A 27,018-nucleotide genomic window follows, 5' to 3' on the forward strand; every position below is an offset into this window, starting at 1 on the left:
TCATGTGATGATGGATATACATTTTACAATATCATAGAATTTTTTGAGGGCTGGCTAAATCTAAGAAATGAGCCTATTATAAAAAAAGATTTCTAAATTTCAAGAGTCAAAACTCCCCTGGAAGAGACCTTAATTGGCAAATAGCCTCATTTTGTGACTTGTGGGGCTTCTGGCAAATCCTACCGCTTGACCTGGGTGGTAATTATTAAAGCATTTGCCTTATAATAATTCACTAAGCCACATATTTCTTTTGTGTGGTTTCCTGTATCTTTGTTTTACTCTCAATGAAAAGAATTTCTTTTTTTCTTTTTTAAGAAAAAGCTTCAGGACTTCCCTGGTGGCTCAGTGACAATGAATCCACTTAACAATGCGGAAGACAGAGTTTGATCCCTGGTCCAGGAGTATCCCACATGCAGCAGAGAAGCTGGGCCCGAGTGCTCTAGAACCTGGGAGCCGCAACTACTGAAGCCCATGTACCCTAGAGCCCGAGCTCTGCAATAGAAGTCCTCAATGACAAGCTTGCACATCGCAACTAGAGAGTAGCCTCTTCTTCTCGCAATTAGAGAAAAGCCCGCACAGCAATGAAGACTCAGAACAGTCAAAAATAAATAAATGTTATATTAAAAAAAAAAAAGAAAAAGCTCCAGTCACAGAGTAAACTGAGGCCTAGAGAGGAGAAGTGGCTAGCTTGAGGTAACACATCTTTCTTAATAAAGTTGGTCCTGAATTAATTCTATGCTTTTTTAAGAAGATGTGAAGGAGTAGAGGAGAGAAAGAGTCCACCTTTCCCACTTCCCAACAGGATGACTGACAAACTAAGGCAGTTTTCAAGTGATGATTCAACGGGGAATGAAAAAAATAAAAAGACATCTATATCCTTGTCTCTTTAAAATCTGAGCTAGGGGATCAGAGTTTGATGATCCCTCTGCAATGTGGGAGACTTAGGTTCGATCCCTGGGTTGGGAAGATCCCCTGGAGAAGGGAAAGGCCACCCACTCCAGTATTCTGGCCTGGAGAATTCCATGGAGTGTACAGTCCATGGGGTCGCAAAGAGTCGGACATGACTGAGCGACTTTCACTTTCACTAACTATAGTTGAAGATCACTATGCCCCATGGACACGCATCCTCCTGTGTATGCTCAAATCTCCTACGCCAAGCGTGTGACTCTGTCTGAGAGCCTTCTGGAAAATTCCTGGTCCCTACAGGGGGGAAGGCCAGAGAGTGACGGTGTGTGAGCAGCCCTCAGCCAGTGACAGAAAGGAGCTGGTAGAGAGATACCCCAGTTCCCTTGCTCCTTGGGTGGGACAAACCTAAGATGAATTCCATACCATGTGTCAGAGGCCCCCAATGGAACTGAAGCCTAGATGCTGACAGCGGTGACTTGATCATTAACTGTATACTGAATCTGTTGGCTTTCTTCCTTTCTTCATCACTTCTTAGGGTCATCTCCCAAATAAATACTTGGAATCACCTTCCAAATAAACTACCCACACAAAAATCCTAGTTTGACCTCTTAGGTTATAGCTGAGGAGGTGAAATGGCTTTCCAAGAGATACAAGAAGTTAGTGGTTGCCCATCATTGTAAGGACCCCGTGTCCTGGTTTCTGGTCCAGGGCATTGTGATATTTCACTCTTCATGACCTGACATACCATGCATCATGCATGTGTGCTAAGTCGCTTCAGTCGCGTGCAACTCTTTGCAACGCTATGGACTGTAGCCCGCCAGGCTCCTCTGTCTGTGGGATTCTCCAGGCAAGAACACTGGAGAGAGTTGCCATTTCCTCCTCCGAGGGATCTTCCCAACCCAGGGATGGAACCCCTGTCTCTTATGTCCCCTGCATTGGCAGGTAGGTTCTTTACTGCTACTGTGGATGCTTAGAAAAACAAAACTGGGGACTTCCCTGGTGGTCCAGTGACTAAGACTCCACGCTCCCAATGCAGGGACCCAGATTTGATCCCTGGTTGGGGAACTAGATCCCACATGCTGCAACTAGAGAGTCACATGCCACAGTGAAGATCAAAGATCCTGCGTGCTGCAGCTAACACCCAGGACATCCAAATAAATAAGTGAATAAATTAATATTTTTAAAAATTGGATAGCATCATTCATAATAGTCAGAAGGTGGAAATAATGCAAATTTCCATCAAGGAATGAATAAATAAAACCATTGTGGTTTATCTATGGAATGGAGTATTATTCAGCCACTGAAAGGAATGAAGTACTGATATACACAACACAGATGAACCTTGAAAACATCATGCTAAGTGCAGGAAGTCAGAGACAAAAGACTCCATACTGTATGATTCCTTTGGTAGGAAATGTCCAGAATAGGCAAATCCATAGAAGAAGGCGGCAGACTGGTGGTTTCCAGGAGCTGGATGCTAGAGGGAATGGGGGAGTGACTGCTTTATATGCACGGCGTTTTCCTTTGGGGTTTTGAAAACATTTTGGAACTCGGTGTAGATGGGCTGCATGACATTGAAAATGTTCTAAATGCCACTGAATTGTACACTTTAAAATGGGTAATTTTATGTTATGTGATTTTCACCTCTACTGAAAAATAACTGCTAGGATTGGTCCTAGGACAAATGGTAGAGATGTACAGTTTATCCTTTTAACTATCTTGCAGGATAACACCTCCACCCCAGGCTCTACTGCTGTGTCTCAGAACTTAGGTGGCTCAGGACAGCAGAACCTATCATGACACTCATTCTAGGTAACATCTAGGCCTACAGCCTTCTAACTTTATTAAATCATTTATTAGTAACTACTTATGGCACAACTCAGAGAAGGCAATGGCACCCCACTCCAGTACTCTTGCCTGGAAAATCCCATGGACGGAGGAGCCTGGTGGGCTGCAGTCCATGGGGTCGCTAAGAGTAGGACACGACTGAGCAACTTCACTTTCACTTTTCACTTTCCTGCATTGGAGAAGGAAATGGCAACCCACTCCAGTGTTCTTGCCTGGAGAATCCCAGGGACGGGGTAGCCTGGTGGGCTGCCATCCATGGGGTCGCACAGAGTCAGACACGACTGAAGCGACTTAGCAGCAGCAGCGAGGCACAACTACTATCTGCCAGTCAGTGGGGTAGATGCTGGTGATAAAGTGATTGACCAAACCAGACCCAGGCTCCATGCTCACAGAGCTTACGATCCAGTAGGGAAGAGAAACATTCATCAAATAATCATCCAGTCATTGTCTGTGACAAATGCTAGGAAGGACAACTGTGATCTAGTGAGAGGCATGTGACCGAGCCAGGAGGTCAAGGAAGGCTTCCTGGAGGAAGCGACAATTAGGTCATGATTTGAACACTGTAGGTGTTAGTAGTGAAAACTGTCTATCAAACCCTATTATGTGCCTGTCATTGTGCTTGCTATATCAACTCATAACTCCCAAAAGTCCTTTGAAGGATTTACTACTGTTATCACTTGTATTTTATAAAGAAACTGAAGCTTAGAGAGGTCAAGTGGCTTGCTTAAGGTCACACAGCAAGCAAACGATGGAACCAGTGGTTTAATCAGACATGGGCAACCAGACAAATATAAAAATTTAGGCCTCATGGATAGGCCAGTGGGTAACAGATCACCTTAGGTGGACCAGTGGGTCAGGATTCTCAAAATTGTAAATAAAAAGCTGAAATGGTCATTCGGTGAAGGAGATCAAACTAGATGCTTTTCTGTTTCTGTTTTATTCTTTGACTTCTGATAACTCTGGGCCCATATTTGTTACTGTTACCAAACTCATTAATATGTGAAAGTTGGAGGCTATGAAATGCTTGATATAACATACTAAATCAAGAAGGTGAATCACTTATTAGTAAGGAGAACACCAATGACAGTGATCATGAACGCAATACCTCCAGCAACTCCTAGGTGGCAATAAGGAGGAATGAGAAATGTTACCAGTCTTCCAAAAAAATTACATGTCTGTATTTTTAAGTATGAATAAAAATTTCTAGTACAGGAGGTGCTGAATAAAAAAAAAAACCAAAGTCCCCCTCACACTTTCCCTTAAATCCCTCCTTCTTTCTTCTCAAAAGTAACCAGTTGAAGGTTTTTTTATCTACTTTTAGGAGGCTTGTTTTAACTGCAATTTTTTTCCAGAAAAGGTATTTGCTTATATCACTCTCCATTAAAACAAATGACACACTTGGAACTTTCTCCCCTTAGTGTATCTTTCCATGTCAGCACATACTGAGCTCCCTCACTTTTGGGTGCAGAATCCGTCACAGTAATAGTTAACATTTGCAGAGTGCTTACTGTATACCTGGCACTGTCCTAAGCACTGTCCTTGTTTTAACCCATTTAATCCTCACAAAATCCTAAGAGATACATTCTATTACTATCATCCCCACTTTACATATGAGAAAACTAAGACGCAAGTGGATAAGTAACCTGCCCAACATCACAAAGCCAGTGCGCCAGAATTTAGATGCAGGAAACTTGACTCCCAAGTCTACACTCTTAATGACCATGCTAAACTACTACAGCATAAATACATAATTGGTTTTATCTTTATTTTCTGAAGGCTCTTTAAAAAATTATAATTTTTTCAAAATTGTGCTAAAATATGTTGTAAAATGTACCTGGGATCTTGGCTTTATTCATGTTTGATGAGGCCAACAGATCGGGAGAGGAATGCCGTGGAAAAGATAGCTTGTTACTCTCAGTTCCCAAGAGGAGGGGACAGGAGGTGTGCCATGCCACACACAGCCAAGAAAGGGAACCCTGAGGGTGGCCACAGGCAGAGTGAGGGGAAAGCATGTGCAGAAAGTCCTTATTGAGATTTCTCAGAGAAGGAATGGGTGAGGTAAGGTAAGCTGCTGAGCAGGTCTAGGACTGGACAGTTGGAATAATTTTGGTGGGCTCTGGGCTATAGGGCTGGTCCCTAGTTGTACTTGGCCCTGTGATGGTCAGGGCAAAGGAATTTTTCCTCCTGGCGTGTAAAAGCCAGAGAAAAGAAGTAGTTCAGAATATGGGCTTTGGAGCTACTGGTTTAATATGCAAGTCATTTAGGCATTTAGTCACTTGCCTAAATGACTTGTATATTCTAGGCAAGTCATTTACCATCACTAGCAATTAGTTGGGAGGGGAAGTCTCTCCCTGGTCTCTGGCCCCAAGATGTCATAAAATGTACACAATTAAAAATGATTAATACATATACAGAAATAAAACCTACCATTTAAACTGTTTTGACGATGGTGATCTAGTTGCTAAGTCATATCCAACTCTTTCGACCCCAAGGACTGTATAGCCTGTCAGGCTCCTCTGTCCATGTGATTCTCCAGGCAAGAATACTGGAGTGGGTTGCCATTCCCTTCTCCATTAAACCATGTGCTGCTGCTGCTGCTGCTGCTGCTAAGTCGCTTCAGTCGTGTCCGACTCTGTGCGACCCCATAGACGGCAGCCCACCAGGCTCCCCCATCCCTGGGATTCTCCAGGCAAGAACACTGGAGTGGGTTGCCATTTACTTCTCCAATGCATGAAAGTGAAAAGTGAAAGTGAAGTCGCTCAGTCGTGTCCGACTCTTAGTGACCTCATGGACTGCAGCCCTCCAGGCTCCTCCGTCCATGGGATTCTCCAGGCAAGAGTACTGGAGTGGGGTGCCATTCGCTTCTCCATTAAACCATTTAAGTGATACTACATACATTCACGTTGTTGTGCAATCATCACAACCATCCATCTCCAGAACTCTTTTCATCTTGCAAAACAAACTCTGTACCTGTAACTCCCTGAAGCCCCTGGCAACTACCATTCTACTGTCTGTCTGTATGAATTTGATACTTAAGTACCTCCATAAGAGTGGATCACGCTAGTTATCCTTTGTGACTGGCTTATTTCACTTAAGCATAATGTCTTCAAGGTTCAGCCATGTTGTAGCATGTGCCAGAATTTCATTTCTTTTTGAGGCTGAATAATATTCCATTAGGTGTATACTACATTTTTATTATCTATTCATCCATTGATGGATACTTGGGTTATTTCTATCTTTTGGCTATTATAAATACTACTACAATGAACACTGGTTTACAAACCAGTTTGGTTTTAGGACCCTGATTTCAATTCTTTTTGGCATATACCTGGAAGTCCTTCCTTTGGAGGAACTGCCATACTGCTTTCATAAGAGCTGCACCAGTTTCTATTGCTATCACAGTGCACTACAGTTCTAATTTCTCCACATTCTCCTGTATTTTCTTCAAAAGTTTTATTGTTTTAGGTTTTACATCTAGATTTAATCCATTTTTAGTAAACTTATATGTATGGTATGAGGCATGGGTTGAAGTTCATTCTTTGGCACAAGGGTATCTAATTAATTGTTTTAACATTTTTGTTTTTCATCTTGGGCTTTCACAAATAAAATTGCTATCGTATATCCATATAACTTGGGCTTTCCCAGTGGCTCATCGGTAAGGAATCCACCTGCAATTCAGGAGATTCAGGTTCGATCCCTGAGTTGGGAAGATCCCCTGGAGGAGGGTATGGCAACCCACTCCAGTATTATTCTTGCCTGGAGAATCCCATGGACAGAGGAGCCTGGTGGGCTACAGTCCATGGAGTCGCAAAGAGTTGGACACGACTGAAGCAATTATGTTTGGGATTACTTTATCACAACCTCTTCAAAACTGAATATTATCAAGGCCTCCCTGGTGGCTCAGTGGCAAAGAATCCGCCTGCAAATGTAGGAGACATGAGTTCGATTTCTGGGCCAGGAAGATCCCACATGCTGTGACAACTAAGCCTGTGCACCATAACTACTGGGCCTGTATTCAAGAGCTGGTGAGTGGCAACTACTGAGCCCGCGTGTCTTAGAGCCTGTGCTCCGCAACAAGAGAAGCTACCACAATGAGAGGGCTTCCCTCGTGGCTCAGCTGGTAAAGAATCCGGCTGCAATGCAGGAGACCTGGGTTCGATCCCTGAGTTGGGAAGATCCCCTGGAGAAGGGAAAGACTACTCTCTCCAGTATTCTAGCCTGGAGAATTCCACGGACTGTATGGTCCATGGGGTTGCAAAGAGTCGGACCTGACTGAGTGACCTTCACTTTCACCACAATGAGATGCATGCACATCCCAAGTAGAGAGTAGTCTCTGCTCTCCACAACTAGAGAAAAGCCCGCACAGCAACCAGGACCCAGCAGAGCCAAAAATTAAACAACAAACAAAAAACCCAAACTGAACATTATTACATTAAAATTTTTTTCGCAGCCTCATCAGTAAAAATGGTATTTCATTGTTTTACTATATATTTGTTGTTCTGTGAATTAGGTAGACTAACTTTTCATAAATGGTCACTCATACTTTGGGGCTTCCCTCATGGTTCAGCTGTGAAGAATCCATCTGCCAAAGCAGGAGATGTGGGTTAGATCCCTGGGTTGGGAAGATCCCCTGGAGAAGGGAATGGCAAACCACTCCAGTATTCTTGCCTGGGAAATCCCACGGACAGAGGAGCCTGGGAGGCTCCAGTCCATGAGGTGCAAAAGGTTGTACACGACTTAGTGACAACAACAACTTATACTTTACAGAGGTTACAAAAATCTCGCTTATTAAAATAATAAAATTAATAAAAGCTAATGTTTACTGAACAACTCCAGAGGCAAGTCCTATAGATAATCCCTCCCCTCTTGCTAAAACATTTACCTCAGGGATGTGCTTGTAAGCCAGACCTATGATAACCGGATTGTTACATGACCCTATGACATGTTACCGTGAGAAAGAAGAGTTGGGTATTTGTCTGCTGGTTTGGGAAGAGAGGCCTTCCTTCTCTCAGGACATTGATGAGGAACTTCTTAGTTCGAGATGCTCCTCTCATAACGGAAGTTTGAGGACAATAAATTATACACAAAAGAGAACAGAACTGAGAGAATCAAAGAGAATCAGAGCTTTACTCTGCTGACTTCACTGATATCCTGAATCAAATTAACCTTGAAGTTTGTCCTCTGTCTGAAATTCTCCATTATGAGAACCAGTAACTTCTCTTGCTGTTTAAGTCAATTGGATTTTCTGTTGCTTACAACCAAAAAGCATTCTAAAACATACACTCAAATTAGCTCCGATTCTTTTTTCTGGGCCACGTCATGCAGGATCTTAGTTCCCGAACTAGGGATCAAAGCCATGCTCCCTGCAGTAGTAAAGCAGAATCTTAACCACTGGGCCACCAGGGAAGTCCGTACTCTTAACTGCAGCATGCGCGATTTTCAGTCTTCACTGCAGCAGGCAGGATCTTTAGTTGTGGCATGTGGGATTTAATTCCCTGACTAGGGATCAAACCTGGGCCCTCTGCATTGGGAGCATGGAGTCTTAGACCACTAGGGAAGACCCTATTTTTAAACATTAGGAATGTAGTATGTTTCTTCTATGGATATCAATTATTGAACATAGAAAATATATTTTAGACATGAAAGTGAGACCTCAGAGCTTTTTAAATATTTGATAAGATCCCAGAGGAAAAAAAATGTGTTGTAATTACCACCAATCTGTTCTAAAAGTTCAGCCCACACAAATTTATGTCAAACTTGCAACTAATTAGAGAAAATGGAAAAGAGGTAATTAAGTCATTTCATTCTGTTATGTGTAATAAGTAGCGTTGTTATTTTTTCTTAGTTATGAACTAAAAGATGAGAGTCGATTTATGATTTATGGGAGTTAGTTTAATGACACGATTAAGAACATGCATATCAGAATCAAACTGGCTGGGCTCAAATCCTAACACTTTGCAGTTGTGTGATCTTGAACAAGTTACTTAACTTCTCTGAGCCTCAGTTCCCACAAAGGCAAAGATGAATTAATAATAGTACTTATATTTAGGGTTGTCAATGGCATCTGAGTGAAAGTACATTTTAAGGGTTTAGCGCAATACTTGGTAGATCAGTTCAGTTTAGTCACTCAGTCGTGTCTGACTGTTTGCAACCCCATGGACGGCAGCACGCCAGGCTTCCCTGTCCATCACCAACTCCCAGAGCTTGCTCAAACTCATGTCCGTTGAGTTCGTGATGCCATCCAACCATCTCATCCTCTGTTGTCCCCTTCTCCTCCCACCTTCAATCTTTCCCAGGATCAAGGTCTTTTCAAATGAGTCAGTTCTTAGTTTCAGCTTCAGCATCAGTCCTTCCAGTGAATATTCAGGGTTGATTTCCTTTAGGATGGACTTGTTGGATCTCCTTGCAGTCCAAGGGACTCTCAAGAGCCTTCTCCAACACCATAATTCAAAAGCATCAATTCTTTGGCACTCAGCTTTCTTTATAGTCCAACTCTCATATCCATATATGACTACTGGAAAAACCACAGACTTGACTAGACAGATCTTTGTTGGCAAAGTAATGTCTCTGCTTTTTAATATGCTGTCCAGGTTGGTCATAGCTTTTCTTCCAAGGAGTAAGCGTCTTTTAACTTCATGGCTGCAGTCACCATCTGCAGTGATTTTGGAGCCCCCAAAACTAAAGTCTGACACTGTTTCCACTGTTTCCCCATCTATTTGCCATGAAGTGATGGGACCAGATGCCATGATCTTAGTTTTCTGAATGTTGAGGTTTAAGCTAGCTTTTTCACTCTCCTCTTTCACTTTCATCAAGAGGCTCTTTAGTTTCTTCACTTTCTGCCATAAGGGTGGTGTCATCTGCATATCTGAGGTTATTGATATTTCTCCTAGCAATCTTGATTCCAGCTTGTGCTTCATCCAGCCCAGCATTTTACATGATGTACTCTGCATATAAGTTAAATAAACAGGGTGACAGTATACAGCCTTGATGTACTCCTTTCCCAATTTGGAACCAGTCCATTGTTCCATGTTCAGTTCTAACTGTTGCTTCCTGACCTGCATACAGATTTCTCAAGAGGCAGGGAAGCTGGTCTGGTATTCCCATCTCTTGAAGAATTTTCCACAGTTTGTTGTGATCCACACAGTCAAAGGCTTTGGTGTAGTCAATAAAGCAGAAGTAGATATTTTTCTGGAACTCTCTTGGTTTTTCTATGATCCAATGGATGTTGGCAATTTGATCTCTGGTTCCTCTGCCTTTTCTAAATCCAGCTTGAACACCTGGAAGTTCTCAGTACACATACTGTTGAAGCCTCGCTTGGAGAATTTTGAGCATTACTTTGCTAGCATGTGAGATGAGTGCAACTGTGTGGTAGTTTGAACATTCTTTGGCATTGCTTTTCTTTGGGATTAGAATGAAAACTGTCCTTTTCGAGTCCTATGGCCACTGCTGAGTTTTCCAAACTTGCTGGCATATTGAGTGCAGCACTTTAACAGCATCATATTTTGGATTTGAAATAGTTCAACTGGAAGTCCATCACCTCCACTAGGTTTGTTCGAAGTGATGCTTCTTAAGGCCCACTTGACTTTGGACTCCAGGATGTCCGGCTCTGGCCATCTGACTTGGCAGATGGTGAGCCATAATACTATTATTATAACTATAATAATTATAACTATAATTATTATTATTATAGTTACTCTACTTTTTCTTTTAATGGTTAAACAACTTCTTTGGTGGCAAAAGAGCTGTTTTGAAAATTGAAGAATACAGAGAGACTGAAGAACAAACCCTATTTAGCCAGAAGCTGTCTTTCTCAGTCACTGAGGTTTTACTATCTTCTCTGGGGGCTTCTCTGGTGGCTCAGAGGGTAAATCATCTGCCTGCAATGCAGGAAACCCGGGTTCGATTCCTGGGTGGGGAAGATCCCCTGGAGAAGGAAATAGCAACCCACTCCAGTACCCTTGCCTGGAAAATCCCATGGAGGGAGGAGCCTGGTAGGCTATAGTAGGCTGTATTCCATGGGGTCGCAAAGAGTCGGACACGACTGAGTGACTTCGCTTTCACTTTTCTGGGGTCGCAAAGAGTTGGACACGACTAAGCATGTGTACACACACACACACCTTTTGCATTTTCCAAGGAAAAGAGATGCTACACTGCTTTCGAGAACTTTGAGGCCAGAACTGAGTCCTGGTGTGAGTTATCTCAAAAATAACCCTTGAAATCAGCCAATGCTGCTGCTGCTGCTGCTAAGTCGCTTCAGTCGTGTCCGACTCTGTGCGACCCCATAGACGACAGCCCACCAGGCTCCCCCGTCCCTGGGATTCTCCAGGCAAGAACACTGGAGTGGGTTGTCATTTCCTTCTCCAAAGCATGAAAGTGAAAAGTGACAGTGAAGTCGCTCAGTCGTGTCCAACTCTTCACGACCCCATGGACTGCAACCTATCAGGGTCCTCCGTCCATGGGATTTTCCAGGCAAGAGTACTGGAGTGGGGTGCCATTGAAGTCTGTTTAAAGCAAACAGACTGTAATTTAGTGCTTTGGACTAGTGGCTAGTGGCAAGTAGTCATATTGGGAGCTGGAGCTTTGGAACCAGACTAAAAGTGTGAAAAGTGTTTGTTGCTCAGTCGTGTCCAACTCTTTGTGGCCCTATGGACTATAGCCTACCAGGCTCCTCTGTCCATGGGATTCTTCAGGCAAGAATACTAGTGTGGGTTGCCATTCCCTTCTCCAGGGGAATCTTCCCAACCCAAGGATCAAACCTGTGTCTCCTGCATTGGCAGGCAGATTCTTTACCACCTGAGGCACCAGGGAAGCCCCAACTATGCAAGTTCAAATCCTACCTCTACCACTTTCTCCTCATGGGTCCTTAGGCAAGTTACTTAACCTTCCCACACCTCAGTTTCCTTGTTGGTGGACAATAAATAGTGGCTTCCTCTTAGTTGGCTCTTGTGATGAATATACGGCACAGAGTGCTTAGAAGAGTGTCTGGCATAATGTAAGCCCTTAAAAAGCATTCGCTCCATTTCTGTTTGGTTGAAAGTCAGTTATTCAAGAACCTGATGCTTCTTTTCTGTTGGAGCTGTGCAGTTTCCCTCCAGCTTATTTCTGGAGCCCATTACAGAGACACGTAGGGTTATAAAAAGCAATAGAAACATGCCACTCATTAAAGGTGAACAATAGAACCAGCCTTGTCCATTGCTTCCACAAGGGGGCAGTCAAGACTCAAAGGAAGCCTCATGAGCAGCCCACACAAGTCGGGCTTCATTTGGGTCCACAACTTAGTGACGTAAATTCTGGGTGTACATGGATTTTCATAACTTCTGTTTTTTAAACCAGCATAATAAGTGATCAGGGAATTAGGGAGAATGTTTGAGGACAGGTCTTTGAACCAATTCCATGGTGAATCACATCTTCCTTCTGCAATCAGGTTTAGGGGACTTCCCTCCTGGTCCAGTGGCTGAGACTCTGTGGTCCCAATGCAGGGGGTCTGGGTTTGATCCCTGGTCAGGGAACTAGACCATATGCTACAACTAAGAGTTCACATGCTGCAACTAAAGATCCTGTGTGCCGCAACTAAGACCCAGCACAGCCAAATAAATAAAATTAAAAAAAATGGGACCCAAATCAAATTTAAATCTGATAACAAAGTAAAAGAAAATGGGGTAACTTTTGGTTCTTTTCTCTTTCCCCCTTTCTCCCTCATTATTTATTTATTCATTCTTACAGACAACACGTAATTACAAAAAACCTTCCAAATGCCAGGCACCAAGAAGGCAGAGGTGAAAAAGATTAACACGGTTCCTGTTCTCTTAGGGGCTGACAGTCTGCTGGGAAAGACAATTAAAAAAAAAAAAAAAGATCATTACACAATTGATTATTGTATCTACCACCATGATAAGACCTCAAAGTAAAACTGCAGGCTGCGTGAGCAGGCAAAGGGAGACCCCAAAGTTCTTGAAAAATTGGCATATGCAAGGCTTCCTTGAATACAACAACCTACCCTGAGGCAAAGGAATGGACATTAGCTAGAGGAAAGGGACAGAGGAAGAAGAATGGTTTACTCATTCAACAATATTTGTAGGTTATCTGTTGTGGGCTTCATCCTTTTCTAGGTAAAAGAGTGATATGCTAATGAGGGACTAGAAGTAGGTGGCTGCCTTTGACAGGGGTTAGCTCATCTCTTTCTGAGAAGCTGAGACCTGGAGGAAGAGGAAGAGCCAGTCTTATGAAAATCTGGGAAACAGTATTACAGGCAGAGGAAACAGCACATATAAAGGCCCTGTAGCGGGAATGATCTTGGCATGTTTGGGGAACAGCCAATGGGCCAGTGAGTGGCTATAGCAGAGGGAGGTAAGGGCAGTGGTAGGCAATGACATCTACATGGATCACAGCCTTGTTCTAACTCAATGAAACTATGAGCTATGCCGTTTAGGGCCACCCAAGACAGATGGGTCATGGTTGAGAGTTCTGACAAAATGTGGTCCACTGGAGAAGGGAATGGCAAACCACTTCAGCATTCTTGCCTTGGGAATCCCTTAGAACTGTGGCATTGGAAAAGACTCTTGAGAGTCCCTTGGACTGCAAGGAGATCAAACCGGTCAATCCTAAAGGAAATCAACCCTGAATATTCATTGGAAGGACTGATGTTGAAGCTCCAATACTTTGGCCATCTGAAGCGAAGAGCTGACTCACTGGAAAAGACCCTGATACTGTGAAAAACTGAAGGCAGGAGGAGAAGGGGGATGACAGAGGATGAGATGGTTGGATGGCATCACTCACTCGATGGACATGAGTTTGAGCAAACTCCGGGAGATGGTGAAGTGTTGACAGGGAAACCTGGTGTGTTGCAGTCTGTGGGGTTGCAAAGAGTCGGACATGACTGAGCAACTGAACAACGAGGAGATGACATCTAAGAAGTAGCAGAGGTCTGATTTTGGAGGCCTTGGTAAAAGTTTGGGTTTTAATTGCACGGAAGGCCGTTGGGTGGATGGGTTGCGTTTCAGCAGAGGAATGTGGTCCCATTTAGGTTTTGAGATCACTCTGATCTGAAGTGAGGTGCTGATGCTGGAGGAGGATGAATGTGAAAGCAGGGCGTGGCAGGAACAGAATAAAGAACCCCAAAGGCATCCCCGGAACCTGTGTTAGGTTACACAGCAGAAAAGAAAGATTGCTAAGTTGTGTCCAACTCTTGCGATCTATGGACTGTAGCCTGCCAGGCTCCTCTGTCCATGGGATTTTCCAAGCAAGAATACTGGATTGGGTTGCCATTTCCTTCTTCAGGGGATCTTCTCAACCCAGGAATTGAACCAAGGTCTCCAGCATTGCAGACAGGCTCTTCACCGACTGAGCTAAGCAGGAATACTACAAAGGAATTTAAGTGGCAGATGGAATTAAGGTTGCTAACCAGCTGCCTTTAAATTACAGATTATCCGGGATTATCTGGGTGGGTCTAATGTTATCATAAAGGTCCTTAGATGGGGAAGAGGAAGGCAAAGGAGTCAGAACCAGAGAGATGACTTGAGAAACATTCTAGTGGCCTTTGCTGATTTTTAAGATGGGAAGACGCCAGGAAGCAAGAAATGAGGGTGGCCTCCAGAGGGTGGAAAAGTCAAGCAAAGGTATTTTCCCTGAGAGCCTGCAGGAAGGAATGCAAGCCTGCCAGCAGCTTCATTTTCGCCCAGTGAGATCTGCTGCAGATGTTTAACCTCCAAAACAGTAAGATAATAAATGTGGACTGTGGGACTTCCCTGATGGTCCAGCTGTTAAGACTCCACGCTCCCAATGCAGGGGGCCTGGGTTCCAGCCCTGGTCAGGGAACTAGCTCTGACACGCTGCAACTAAGAGCCCACATGCTAGGACCTTCCTGGTGTTCCAGTGGTGAAGGATCTACCTGCCAATGCAGGATTAGATTAAGGTCTAATTCTTAATCCAGGAGGATTCCACGTGCCAAGGGGCAACTAAGCTGGTGCACCACAAACACTGAAGCCCTAAGTGTCCTAGAGCCCAAGCTCTGCAACAAGAGAAGTCACTGCAATGAGAAGACCATGCACTGCAACAGAATAGCCCCTACTCACGGCAACCAGAGAAAGCCAGCAACAAAGACCCGACGCAGCCAAAAATAAATAAATAATTAATTAAATTAAGAAAAGAGCCTGTGGGTTGCAACTAAAGATTCCATATGCCACAACTAAGACCCAGTGAACCAATGTGTGTGTGTGGTTAGTTGCTCAGTCGTGTCTGACTCTTTGCAACCCTATGGACTGGAGCCCACCAGGCTCCTCTGTCAATGGAATTCTCCAGGCAAGCATACTGGAGTAGGTTGCCATTCCCTTCTCCAGGGAATCTTCCCAAACCAGGGATTGAACCTAGGTCTCCTGCATTACAGGCAGATTCTCTAACATCTGAGCCACCAGGGAAGCCAAATAAATAAAAATAAATAAATAAGAAATAAATGTGGATTGTTTTAGGTCACCAAGTTTATATAGCATCAATCAGAGATAAACACACAAGAAGATCTCTAAGAAGACCGCTGTCATCATTCAGACGAGCTTTGGTAATGGCTTAAGAAATATTTACCTTACCTACTAAATGTTGGGATCTGTCTTAGGTCCTCTTTCACGCTGGCCATCAGGCCACCTATCACCTTTACAGAGGCAGGACTTGGCCTTTCCCGAGTTTCTGTCAATATCCTCGCTCCAGAGCACAAGCAGTCCCCATACATGGGATTCCATGTCACCCAGTGGAATCAACACTTGGTGGTGGTGACAGGAGCAGATGGCTTGGGAAAACCAAAGGGCAGGGCGCCTTGGTGAACCAGCGTGTGGTTATGACACTTTGACTGGACCACCACAGATCTGACCTGACCACTCATCTGAGGTCTAGAACAGGTACACAAGATGAAACGCAGGTTTACCTGACACACACACAAAGGCACAGAGTCAACTCTGTACTTCCCTCTCCTGACCCTCAATAAATTAATCTCTGTTGGAATAAATAATCAATAAATCTGTTGGAAAGGGAATTCCTTCTTTCTGTGGGCCTTCTCTAGGGATGGATGGGTGATGCCTGGGTATCAAGCATCTTTGTATTTGTCAAATTGGAATTCAAAGTGTCTTGATCCGGGGACCTATTTTTAATAGGGTAACTCTCCAGGCTCAAACATTCAACATCCATGAATAATTTTTTTAAGGATTGGTAGTAACCAATGAATGTGGACACTATCTTAGAATGCTTTTTTAATCAGCAACCCAAGACAGTCCCTTATATTTAGAAGCCTGGATCTAGAGTTACATATCAAGATACATGCACAACGCTATTTTGCTGAATGCAGCTGTCATGGTGTGGGCCAGAGATAATTTGCTGATCCAGGAGCTGAGGCCAGCGATTTTATGTCTGCATCTGCTTCTGCCTGTAACTTGCGGGTAAAGACAGGGCCACTTCACAGGCTGTAGCCATATCACCCTTAGCAAAGCACAGATCAGCAGGTCAGGGACATTCCCTCCCTGAGGCTTTGCCCGCGGAGACAGTCAGTGCTCCCTCCTGCAAAGGGACTGCATGACACTGTTCCTTGCCTCTGCCTTAGCATTCTCATGTGTCCTTCTGCTTCTCTATGTCCTGTTCTCCACTAGCCTGATAACTGTTCCCAAGGGTCTCTATCCTATAGGAATTTCCAAAGTCTAGCACAGTTTCTATGGTTGAACAGGTGCTCTGTCATTTAAGATCTGATGAGGAAATGGAGGCGAGGGACAGCACAATGGGGAAATTGTCTAGAAAGCTAGCAGATGACTTTCACCCTGCTTGTGATAGGCATAGTAAGAAGCAGCCTACTTAAAGCAGAGAGTGGTTGTTTTTTTTTTTTTTTTTTCCATTCAGCATGTCTCTCCTTTCTTCGGATAAAAAGCACTTTGGTTTTCCTTTGGGAAACCACCCTTCCCACACTCTCAATCCGTAAAGTTTGGGTGGAGCTGACTTCACCCTCCATTTCGCTGGCTGAATCCTGACTCATTTCCTGCCAGAGAGGGCGCCCCACAGCCTTGGACACTGCGTCACTCTGTGTTGGAAAGGGTGGCCACACCTGTGTGTTAATGGCTAGTATCCATTCTAATGGTTTGGTTCCTGCTCCAAATCAATCCTGCATTACTTCAAATTGAAACTTTTTCTCCTTGTAGCTATTACAGCAGAGTTACTTTATTTCCATAGACATTGCTTAGCTGGTAGGAAGAAATCTGAAGATGCTGGCAGACACTGTGTCTCTGTGAAACCAAAATGTGCTCAGAAGTTGAGAAGTAGATAACGGAGATGTTCTTAACAATACTGAACACCAATATCCGGCCATACCTGAAGTTATCTCTGGAATTTTCATTTTCAACTATATGAACAAGTAAACTCTTTGCTGTAGACTTGTTTTTTTTTTTTTTTTTTTTGGTCCACTGGCTGCTGAAACAGTCCCCTGGCTCTTGGCCAATCCATTTTCTAACTGTGCTTTCTGGAGTGAAGAAGGCATGATCTGAGTTCTGAGGGGAAGACCATCACCTCACTCTGGGGGCCCGGAAAAAAAAAATCAAACCCTCACCTTGAGCCCAGAGCTCTCTGACTTTAGTGGGGCCAACACTTTCAGTGCCACCTGGAAGGGCACTTCATGCTATAAGCTAGATGTGAATTGATACCTTGCTAGCCCAACCCTCGGATTTCCCTGGTGGCTCAGATAGTAAAGTTGTCTGCCTACAATGCAGGAGACCTGGGTTCAATCCCTGGGTCGGGAAGATATGGAGAAGGAAATGGCCACCCACTCCAGTATTCTTGCCTGGAAACTCCCATGGACGGAGGAACCTGGTAGGCTACAGTCCATGGGGTCACAAAGAGTCAGACACAACTGAACAACTTCACTTTCACTTCTTTCTTTAGCCCAACCCTCAGCCTCTCTGTGGTCTTCCCTGAGGCTGGGATGAATGAGCCCATTATGGTTATGGGAGTCTCAAGAAGGTTGGGAACCCCAAGGAAACAGAACATACACACCATGGTAAACCAGCTTTCTTAAAACCATTTTTATTCTGCCTCTCAGCAACACTTCATTTGATTTGGATAAAAGATCAGGAACTTGAATACAAACAAACAAAAAACAAGGTGTGTAGAACAGAAATCAAGATCCATATACTGGAATGATGCTGGGATCTCTGTGTGCTGAGAATTGGTATTCCTGGTTTATGTCCTCCTGGGACAAGTGCTGGCTCATGACAGATGTCTGGGTGAAATGACAGGTGGTCCACCCGTGTTTATTTTTGTGAGGGTCTAGGGTTTTTAACAAATGCCTGGGATCCACAATCATCTAAGAACAATGCTTTGTATTTGTGTAACACTTAGAATTTTCCCTCTGGGGCAATCGTATCTATCACGGTAATTAATTATCATACTGACCACTCCAAGATAAGTAGGCAGGTGTTCTTATCTCCATTTTCCAGATGAAGAAATCTGAGGCACAGAAGGCTAAGAAACTTGCCTAAAACCTGCTTGAATAGATAGATAGTGGCAAAGAAGGTATTGAAACTCAGGTGTTTTGATTTAGACACTTGTTCTTTCACTTAGAATAAGCTGCCTTTTCTTTTGCTTAGGAAGGTTATTTTCATGATTTCTAGTACTAGTTTTTCAAGTTATTTTTAACATATACCCCCTTATCACCTTTTGTATTAACCACTTAATATTTTCTTTGAGTCTACTTCTTTTTGTAAGTAAATGTATTTGACAAGAAAATTATATTCCTAAGTGGAGACTCGTAAATGGAAAGCAATAAAATACATAGACTGAAAATAAAACCCATTAAGTTATTAAATTTTGTCTAAACAGAAGACTTTGAACCTGAGGTCTGTTCTTTATTAAGAAGGGAAACAAGCCAAAGAATCAGAAAGGTGTTGAGGACCCATGAGCACTAAACAGAGACATTTTCTGAAATGTAATCAGGATTGAAAAAGAAAAATGCAAATGTTCTCTGTGATTTAGTGACACTTAATCTTGTGGCTGCATATGACCTAAAAGTTATCTTTGTGCACCACCAGCGGTATATCTTGCATACGGGGTTAGTGTGTTCCGGCAGGCAGGAAAATGGTGGCATTGTTAAACCAGTAGTCACACCTACAGGGTTTACATTTGACAGAAAAATAAATACATTGGGTGGCATTTCCAGGTGGCATCCAGGAAAATCAAAGATCTTGCCTGAGACTTGCTCAAGAGAGAGAGAGATTGGAGTAAGTTCATTAAACACAGGCAGTATATTCCCAAAACTGGGATGGGGAGGATGCCCATGGACCTATGATGGCCACTAAGTACATTCTCAGAGTCTGAGTCTGTCTGAGGTGACAAATGAGGTTGTGGTCAAGTTGACCCATGGGGGATGCAGGCAAGGGGCTGGTGGGAGGAGTCAGGCGAGACTAAGGCGAGAGAGCAGAAAGCTCCTTCATCCCCATCTTTGATGATGGAATGGAGCAGATGGAGGAGGAGCTGCTAAAGGCCAAAGTGAAGCTACAACATGTAAAAATGAAAGGAGACAAGGCGCTATTCGATGGCTTTAAACATGCTGCAAATGTGCTCCATGCTGCAAACCAGCATCCTTTACTCTTCCCAAAACTTCCCTCTCCTCCTGGATCTGGACTGCCCCCATTAAAAGCAACGAGATTTTCTGAGGCTCATCTCTGGAGAAGAGGAACGCACACATGGACACAACGGCTTTTGATATACTGAAACAGTGAGGCTTGATTTTCTTAAAAAAAAAAAAAATCAATGGCTTCAGCTGATCTGGCTTTGCTGCCTGGGTTTCCTAAATTTTGGACTTTTTTGTTGTTGTTGCCTGCTGTTCTTTCTGGTTTTAGTTCATTTGCCAGGGACCTGCTTCTGGAGAGTCCTGGAGGAAAAGATCTCACAGTCTGAAGTCAAGGATCCATTCCTCAAAAACTCCTCTGGGGTGTGTGTGGATGAGGTCCATCCTCCATGCTCGTGGCTGACTGCTGGCTGTTCAGGCTCTGCGTGTACAAGAGACAGAGTGAGTGAGAGTGAGAGAGACAGACAAACAGATGGTGGGACGGGGGGTGCGGGGGGGATGGCAGGGGAGAAGAAAAGAGAAAGAGAGAGAGAAGAGAGCGTAGAGCCTCTTCAGCAAGGGCTTCCCTCTTCAATGGCTAGTACTCTAATTCACCCAGTGCTGACATGGACTAGCAGCTCTGCACACTTTTGAGTCTAAGCACTGGCTTCTTTTTGAAAAATATATCTTACTTGGGAACATATGTTTTACATGTTGCACATGCAAAAATCCAAATGATACAGATGTAGGCACAATCATGGGCCCTGAGGCTTTCTGAATCTTACTCTCCTCCTCAAGGGTTAGCAGCACTGTTAACATTTGGGGTGCACCCTCCAGGCATTTTCCTCTACATTTAAATCACAGCTGTAGTTAGACAGGAGCATCTAAAGGAGAGATGGGAACAATCCATGCAAATATCAGGAGGAATACAATTCCAGGAAGAGGGACAGCAAGTGCAAAGGCACCGAGGCATGCTTGTGTTGCTCAAAGAAGAGGAATTCAGTGCAGTTGAAGTGGAGGAGGGAGGAAGCAAGGGCTGGGAGATGTGGATGGAGAAGCAGCAACTAGATCCTTTGGGGTCTTATAAAGCCATAGTAAGGGAGGTATTTTCATATTTAAATTGCAGTATCGTATTCCATCCTATGAATGAACCAGTGTGTATTTAACTGTTCTCCCACTCTTGGACATTTAGGCTGTTTCAAGGTTTCCCTTATATCAAGTGGAGCTGCCATGAGCATCATTGCATATCCTTGGTTCTCATCCCTGGGCTTCATATTTGAATCATCTGGAGGGCCCTAAACCGATTGATGCCCTGCCCTATCACTGGAGATTCTATTTTAGCTGGTCCAGGCTGGGCGCTGGGCATTGGGGATTTTCATGTGTTTTAAATACCTTTTTGTGACACTGAGAAGTAGACTGCTGGGCAAGTAGGCACAGAGATTTTAGAAAATGACCTTCTGAAAGACTGTGCCAATGTACTGTTCCACCAACAGTGTGGTATCCTGGTCTTCACACTCTCACCAACCTTGATATTATCGTGTGTGTGTGTGTGTATGGACATCTAGTATTTCATTGTTACCTTGAGTTATCCGGCTACTGGAGAAATCGAACATCTTTTTTTGGTTTACTTTTTAAAAAACTTCTTCAGTCTTCCATCAAATTTTTTCTTTCTTTTTTATGAACACCTTTTTCATGTTTATTCTTCATCAATATTCTTCTTCATCAATATCCCACCATCTTACATCCTTTTCAAAGCAAAAATCTTTCCATTTTTGATGACTTAGGTCTGACTTATCTTTATCACAACTTATCTGAACCAACAAGAAAGGCCTTTCTGATCTTCTGGAAACAGGTAATGTTTCCCATTTTTCATCATGGAATCACAAAAATTCTCTGAAGACATCTGTGTAAAACAATTGCCAGGAAGGAAGCCTTACATCAGCCAATAATACAAAGAATAAGAGAGATTTGCTCTTATGCTTTTGTAAGAGCAGCTTCTTGCTTCCTACCCCTCATGATATTTATTCTTCAGTTCAGTTCAGTTGCTCAGTCGTGCACAACTCTTTGTGACCCCATGAATTGCAGCACGCCAGGCCTCCCTGTCCATTACCAACTCCCAGAGTTCACTCAGACTCACGTCCATTGAGTCAGTGATGCCGTGCAACCATCTCATCCTCTGTCGTCCTCTTCTCCTCCTGCCCCCAACCACTCTCAGCATCAGAGTCCTTTCCAATGAGTCAACTCTTCGCATGAGGTGGCCAAAGTATTGGAGTTTCAGCTTTAGCATCATTTCTTCCAAAGAAATCTCAGGGCTGATCTCCTTCAGAATGGACTGGTTGGATCTCCTTGCAGTCCAAGGGACTCTCAAGAGTCTTCTCCAACACCACATTTCAAAAGCATCAATTCTTCAGCACTCAGCTTTCTTCACAGTCCAACTCTCACATCCATACATGACCACAGGAAAAACCATAGCCTTGACTAGATGGACCTTTGTTGGCAAAGTAATGTGTCTGCTTTTGAATATGCTATCTAGGTTGGTCATAATTTTCCTTCCAAGGAGTAAGCGTCTTTTAATTTCATGGCTGCAGTCACCATCTGCAGTGATTTTGGAGCCCAAAAAAATCAAGTCTGACACTGTTTCCACTGTTTCCCCATCTATTTCCCATGAAGTGATGGGATCAGATGCCATGATCTTCGTTTTCTGAATGTTGAGCTTTAAGCCAACTTTTTCACTCTCCTCTTTCGCTTTCATCAAGAGGCTTTTTAGTTCCTCTTCACTTTCTGCCATAAGGGTGGTGTCATCTGCATATCTGAGGTTACTGATATTCCTCCCGGCAATCTTGATTCCAGCTTGTGTTTCTTCCAGTCCAACATTTCTCATGATGTTCTCTGCATATAAGTTAAATGACCAGGGTGACAATATACAGCCTTGACGTACTCCTTTTCCTATCTGGAACCAGTCTGTTGTTCCATGTCAAGTTCTAACTGTTGCTTCCTGACCTGCATACAGGTTTCTCAAGAGGCAGGTCAGGTGGTCTGATATTCCCATCTCTTTCAGAATTTCCCACTGTTTATTGTGATCCACACAGTCAAAGGCTTTGACATAGTCAATAAAGCAGAAATAGATGTTTTTCTGGAACTCTCTTGCTTTTTCCATGATCCAGTGGATGTTGGCAATTTGATCTCTGGTTCCTCTGCCTTTTCTAAAACCAGCTTGAACATCAGGAAATTCACGGTTCACATACTGCTGAAGCCTGGCTTGGAGAATTTTCAGCATTACTTTACTAGCATGTGAGATGAGTACAATTGTGTGGCAGTTTGAGCATTCTTTGGCATTGCCTTTCTTTGGGATTGGAACGAAAACTGACCTTTTCCAGTCTTGTGGCCACTGCTGAGTTTTCCAAATTTGTTGGCATATTGAGTGCAGGACTTTCACAGCATCATCTTTCAGGATTTGAAAGAGCTCAACTGGAATTCCATCACCTCCACTAGCTTTGTTCGTAGTGATGTTTTCTAAGGCCCACTTGACTTCACATTCCAGGATGGCTGGCTCTAGGTCAGTGATCACACCATCGTGATTATCTTGGTCGTGAAGATCTTTTTTGTAGAGTTATTCTGTGTATTCTTGCCACCTCGTCTTAATATCTTCTGCTTCTGTTAGGTCCATACCATTTCTGTCCTTTATCAAGCCCATCTTTGCATGAAATGTTCCCTTGGTATCTCTCATTTTCCTAAAGAGATCTCTAGTCTTTCCCATTCTGTTGTTTTCCTCTATTTCTTTGCATTGATCGCTGAGGAAGGCTTTCTTATTTCTTCTTGCTATTCTTTGGAACTCAGCATTCAGATGCTTATATCTTTCCTTTTCTCCTTTGCTTTTCACTTCTCTTCTTTCCACAGCTCTTTGTAAGGCCTCCCCAGACAGCCATTTTGCTTTTTTGCATTTCTTTTCCATGGGGATGGTCTTGATCCCTGTCTCCTGTACAATGTCATGAACCTCAGTCCATAGTTCATCAGGCACTCTATCTATCAGATCTAGGCCCTTAAATCTATTTCTCACTTCCACTATATAATCATAAGGGATTTGATTTAGGTCATACCTGAATGGTATGTGGTTTTCCCTACTTTCTTCAATTTAAGTCTGAATTTGGCAATAAGGAGTTCATGATCTGAGCCACAGTCAGCTCCTGGTCTTATTTTTGTTGACTGTATAGAGCTTCTCCATCTTTGACTGCAAAGAATATAATCAATCTGATTTCGGTGTTGACCATCTGGTGATGTCCATGTGTAGAGTCTTCTCTTGTGTTGTTGGAAGAGGGTGTTTGCTATGACCAGTGCATTTTCTTGGCAAAACTCTATTAGTCTTTGCCCTGCTTCATTCTGTATTCCAAGGCCAAATTTGCCTGTTACCCCAGGTGTTTCTTGACTTCCTACTTTTGCATTCCAGTCCCCTATAATGAAAAGGACATCTTTTTTGGTTGTTAGTTCTAAAAGGTCTTGTAGGTCTTCATAGAACCATTCAACTTCAGCTTCTTCAGCGTTACTGGTTGGGGCATAGACTTTATTCTTACTTCCCTTCTAATGCAAAGGGAGGATATGCTGAGGTCAGGAAGAACTCATTTCAGTCTCCTTATAATGTAGAAGCTTTACCAGTAGAGAATGGGTTCATATCTGCCAACTCTGAACCTGCTAATAGGAGATAGTCATGGGATCCTTAACCTTAGAAGTCAAGTTCTTCTTTAATGGAACTTTGGAACATAATGTCTCTTATTGCTAAGAATGACAAGCAAGTGTTTTTAATACGTGGTGGGAGTGTGCTTGACTCTTTAGGTACCTACAAGGCCACCTAGGGATGTAAAGTCAGTGAAAGTACAATGTATGTGTATTTAACTTACAGAAATAAACTATTCGTATTTTTCAAAGAGAAAAAAAGCAACTGTTGAAATGGAGATACTGGCCACCAGGCTGCTCAATGCTTATGAGTATGAATGGGTATAGGACTCCTGTTGAGCTCAGAATATGGTTCCAGTGTTTGAACATACGACACGAGCCGTAAACAGCCAACAACCTCAGCTGGTGTTCGACCCAAGGACAGTATCCGTCCCCACAGTGGAGGGAACACTGGCTATATTGGGGTGATCAGGAGACGCTGTGTGACTCTCAAATAGGGTACCCTCCTATAGATACGTCCAAGATTAATTTTGATTATTCAAAGCTCACCTGATGCCCCGACATTATAACTTCACCCCTGAGTAAGAAGCAGCTCCACTGGTTGTCATTTATTGTATTTGTGGCAGACAACACTGGTCTCCCTCACACCCAGGTTTGGTCAACTGATTTTGTGCTAAAGGAGTTCCACTGAATTCAACCATGAGCATGATCACAAGGAGAGAAGAAAGAGGAGACTTGGGAGATGTGTAAACTTTCTAGGAGGTAGGGCAGGGGAAGTAGCAATCACTGAAGCTTCTTCCAGGTGGCTTAGGAATGTGAAAAAGTCTTACTTTGCAGCCTACGTCCACCTATTAATATATAAAACTGCTCTCCATTAGGGACTTTCCTGGTGGTCCAGTGGTTAAGACCCCATACTCCCAATGCAGGGGGGTTTAATCCCTGGTCAGGGAACCAGATCCCACATGCTACAACTAAGAATTTGCATGCCACAACTAAAGGGCCCTGTTGCTGCAAAGAAGAAAAGATCCTAAGTGCCAGAACTAAGATCTGGCACAGTCCAAAAAAAAAAGAATGTTCTCCATTAGAGGCAAAGCTTTAGTATAGTGTTTTTACATTAGAATACTTAGAACTAGGTTTTGGGGGTTAGCAATGCTGTGATAATGCAGGTTTCAGGGACATTCGGAGTTTTGATTGTGGGTCTGGGAATCTGTATTTTCACAAGCATCCCCACTGGATCTGTCACAGGTGAGACCTGTGCTTTGTGGAACATGACAAGAATAGCCTAACCTTGCTTGAATCCTCAGATGCCAGCAGAAAGTAAAAGTCTGCAGACTTGTTGTTTTTGGCTGAAGATGCGAAAAATCAGGATCAATAAACAGATGGCTGCAGTATTTAAATGTTTCACCTCTGTGATTCATTTCTCTACTTTCCCTAGCAACCTGTGAACAGGGAATTTGATAACTCCAAGAGACTGCAAGTTTCTGATTCCATATGAACAGAGCACTTCTCTCCTGCTAGCTCAGCATTCTATCCCAAACTGTTGAATAAATTTGAGTTCAGTAATTCCCAGTTCTAACAGATTTGATGTCATCAAACTCTTAGCTTTCTTTGCTCCAACCACCACATGACTTACAGAGATATCCTGTAAAATTAGGACAGGTGATACAAAAAGAGATCATATTTGTGGTTACTGGAGGCAGGTTCTGAGGGGAGGGATAACTGGATGGTGGGGGTCAAAAGGTACAAACTTTAGTTATAAGATAAGTACTAGGGATGTAATATATAATGCGATAAATAAACGTGGCTGTGTGTTATATATGAAAGTGGTCTAAAAGAGCAAATTCTGAGAGTTGTCATCACAAGGAAAAATTTTCTGTTTCTTTCTGTATCTATATGAGCTGATAGGTATTCACTAAGCTTGCTGTGATAATCATTTCATGGTGTATGTAAGTCAACTCATTGTGCTGCACACCTTAAACTTATACAGTGCTGTACGTCAATTAAATCTTGATAAAGCTGGAAGGAAAAAAAAAATTAGGATGAATGAGACTTTCATATGAGCTTGGGTGAAGACTATCATGACCTGAATCTGTTCCAAGAAAGTGAACCACCAGAGATTTCAATCATTTGAGAGAGAAGAGATTGGTTATGGTTTTCTTAATAAGGGTAAGGAATATACATACACACACACACACATACATATATACACACACATAAAGGCACGTGTGCTCAGTCATGTCCAACTCTTTGTGACCCCATGGACTGTAGCCCACCAGGGTCCTCTGTCTATGAGATTATCCTAGCAGGAACACTGGAGTGGGTTGCTATTTCCTCTTCCAGGAGATCTCCCTGACCTAGGGATTGAACCCGAGTCTCCTGCATTGGCAGGCAGATTCTTTACCACTGAGCTACATGGGAAGCCCTTTTTGCAGGACTTAACACGTTTTTAAAAGATAGTAGGAGATTTCAGACAGTTTTTTTTTTTTTTTTTAAATGAAATACAGGAAACTGACATACTCAAAGCTTTTGGTCTTGCCTCTAGGCTAGGCCTTCTCTAAAGTCAGATTTTCCCAGCCCCTCCACGGAGGTCCTTGCTTTGATTGTTACAAAAGCATCTCTCTGCGGGTACACCTCCTGGGTGGTAAAATGATTCCCGTCCTTGGCCTTGAGTTTGATAATAACATGTTAGGATGACGAGTTTGCTGATGTAAATGAAAACTGACCACTCTGTTAATGGCTAGTGCTATTAGTGTGTTCTTCCTTTTCGATTTGGGAGGAAGGAAGACTGGCAGAGTGTTCTAATCACCTGCAGCAGAGTCTTTGGGAGGGAGTGGGGAGCTTGAAAATGCAGATTCTTGGTCCTCGCTTATGACTCAGTGAGTTGGAATCCTTTGAGGTAGGGCTCAGATGTCTAACTCTTTTAAAACTCCCCAGGTAAGTCTTCTGCAGCCCAAAGTTTGGGAACCTCTACTTTAGTAATTCCACAATTTGGTTCAATTCCTCCAGTAAGCCAGGCTGGGAAATTTATTTCA

General features: G+C 43.2%; 1 protein-coding gene across 2 annotated transcripts in view; it reads right to left on the reverse strand.

Moving 5' to 3' along the window:
* The window catches only part of TMEM233 (transmembrane protein 233), a 69,741-nt gene that overhangs the window by 4,141 nt on the left and 38,582 nt on the right, over positions 1–27,018 (reverse strand). The window contains exon 3 of one of the 2 annotated variants that reach the window (XM_061384848.1): positions 17,773–19,760. The exons of the other annotated variant lie outside the window; for it this stretch is intronic. The gene's annotated coding sequence lies outside the window, so the exon portion shown is untranslated. Of the gene's footprint in view, positions 1–17,772; positions 19,761–27,018 lie in introns of those variants that run through there. 2 annotated transcript variants of the gene reach the window in all.

The sequence above is a fragment of the Bos javanicus genome, chromosome 17 (genome assembly GCF_032452875.1).
Source record: "Bos javanicus breed banteng chromosome 17, ARS-OSU_banteng_1.0, whole genome shotgun sequence".
Classification (NCBI taxonomy): Eukaryota; Metazoa; Chordata; class Mammalia; order Artiodactyla; family Bovidae; genus Bos; species Bos javanicus.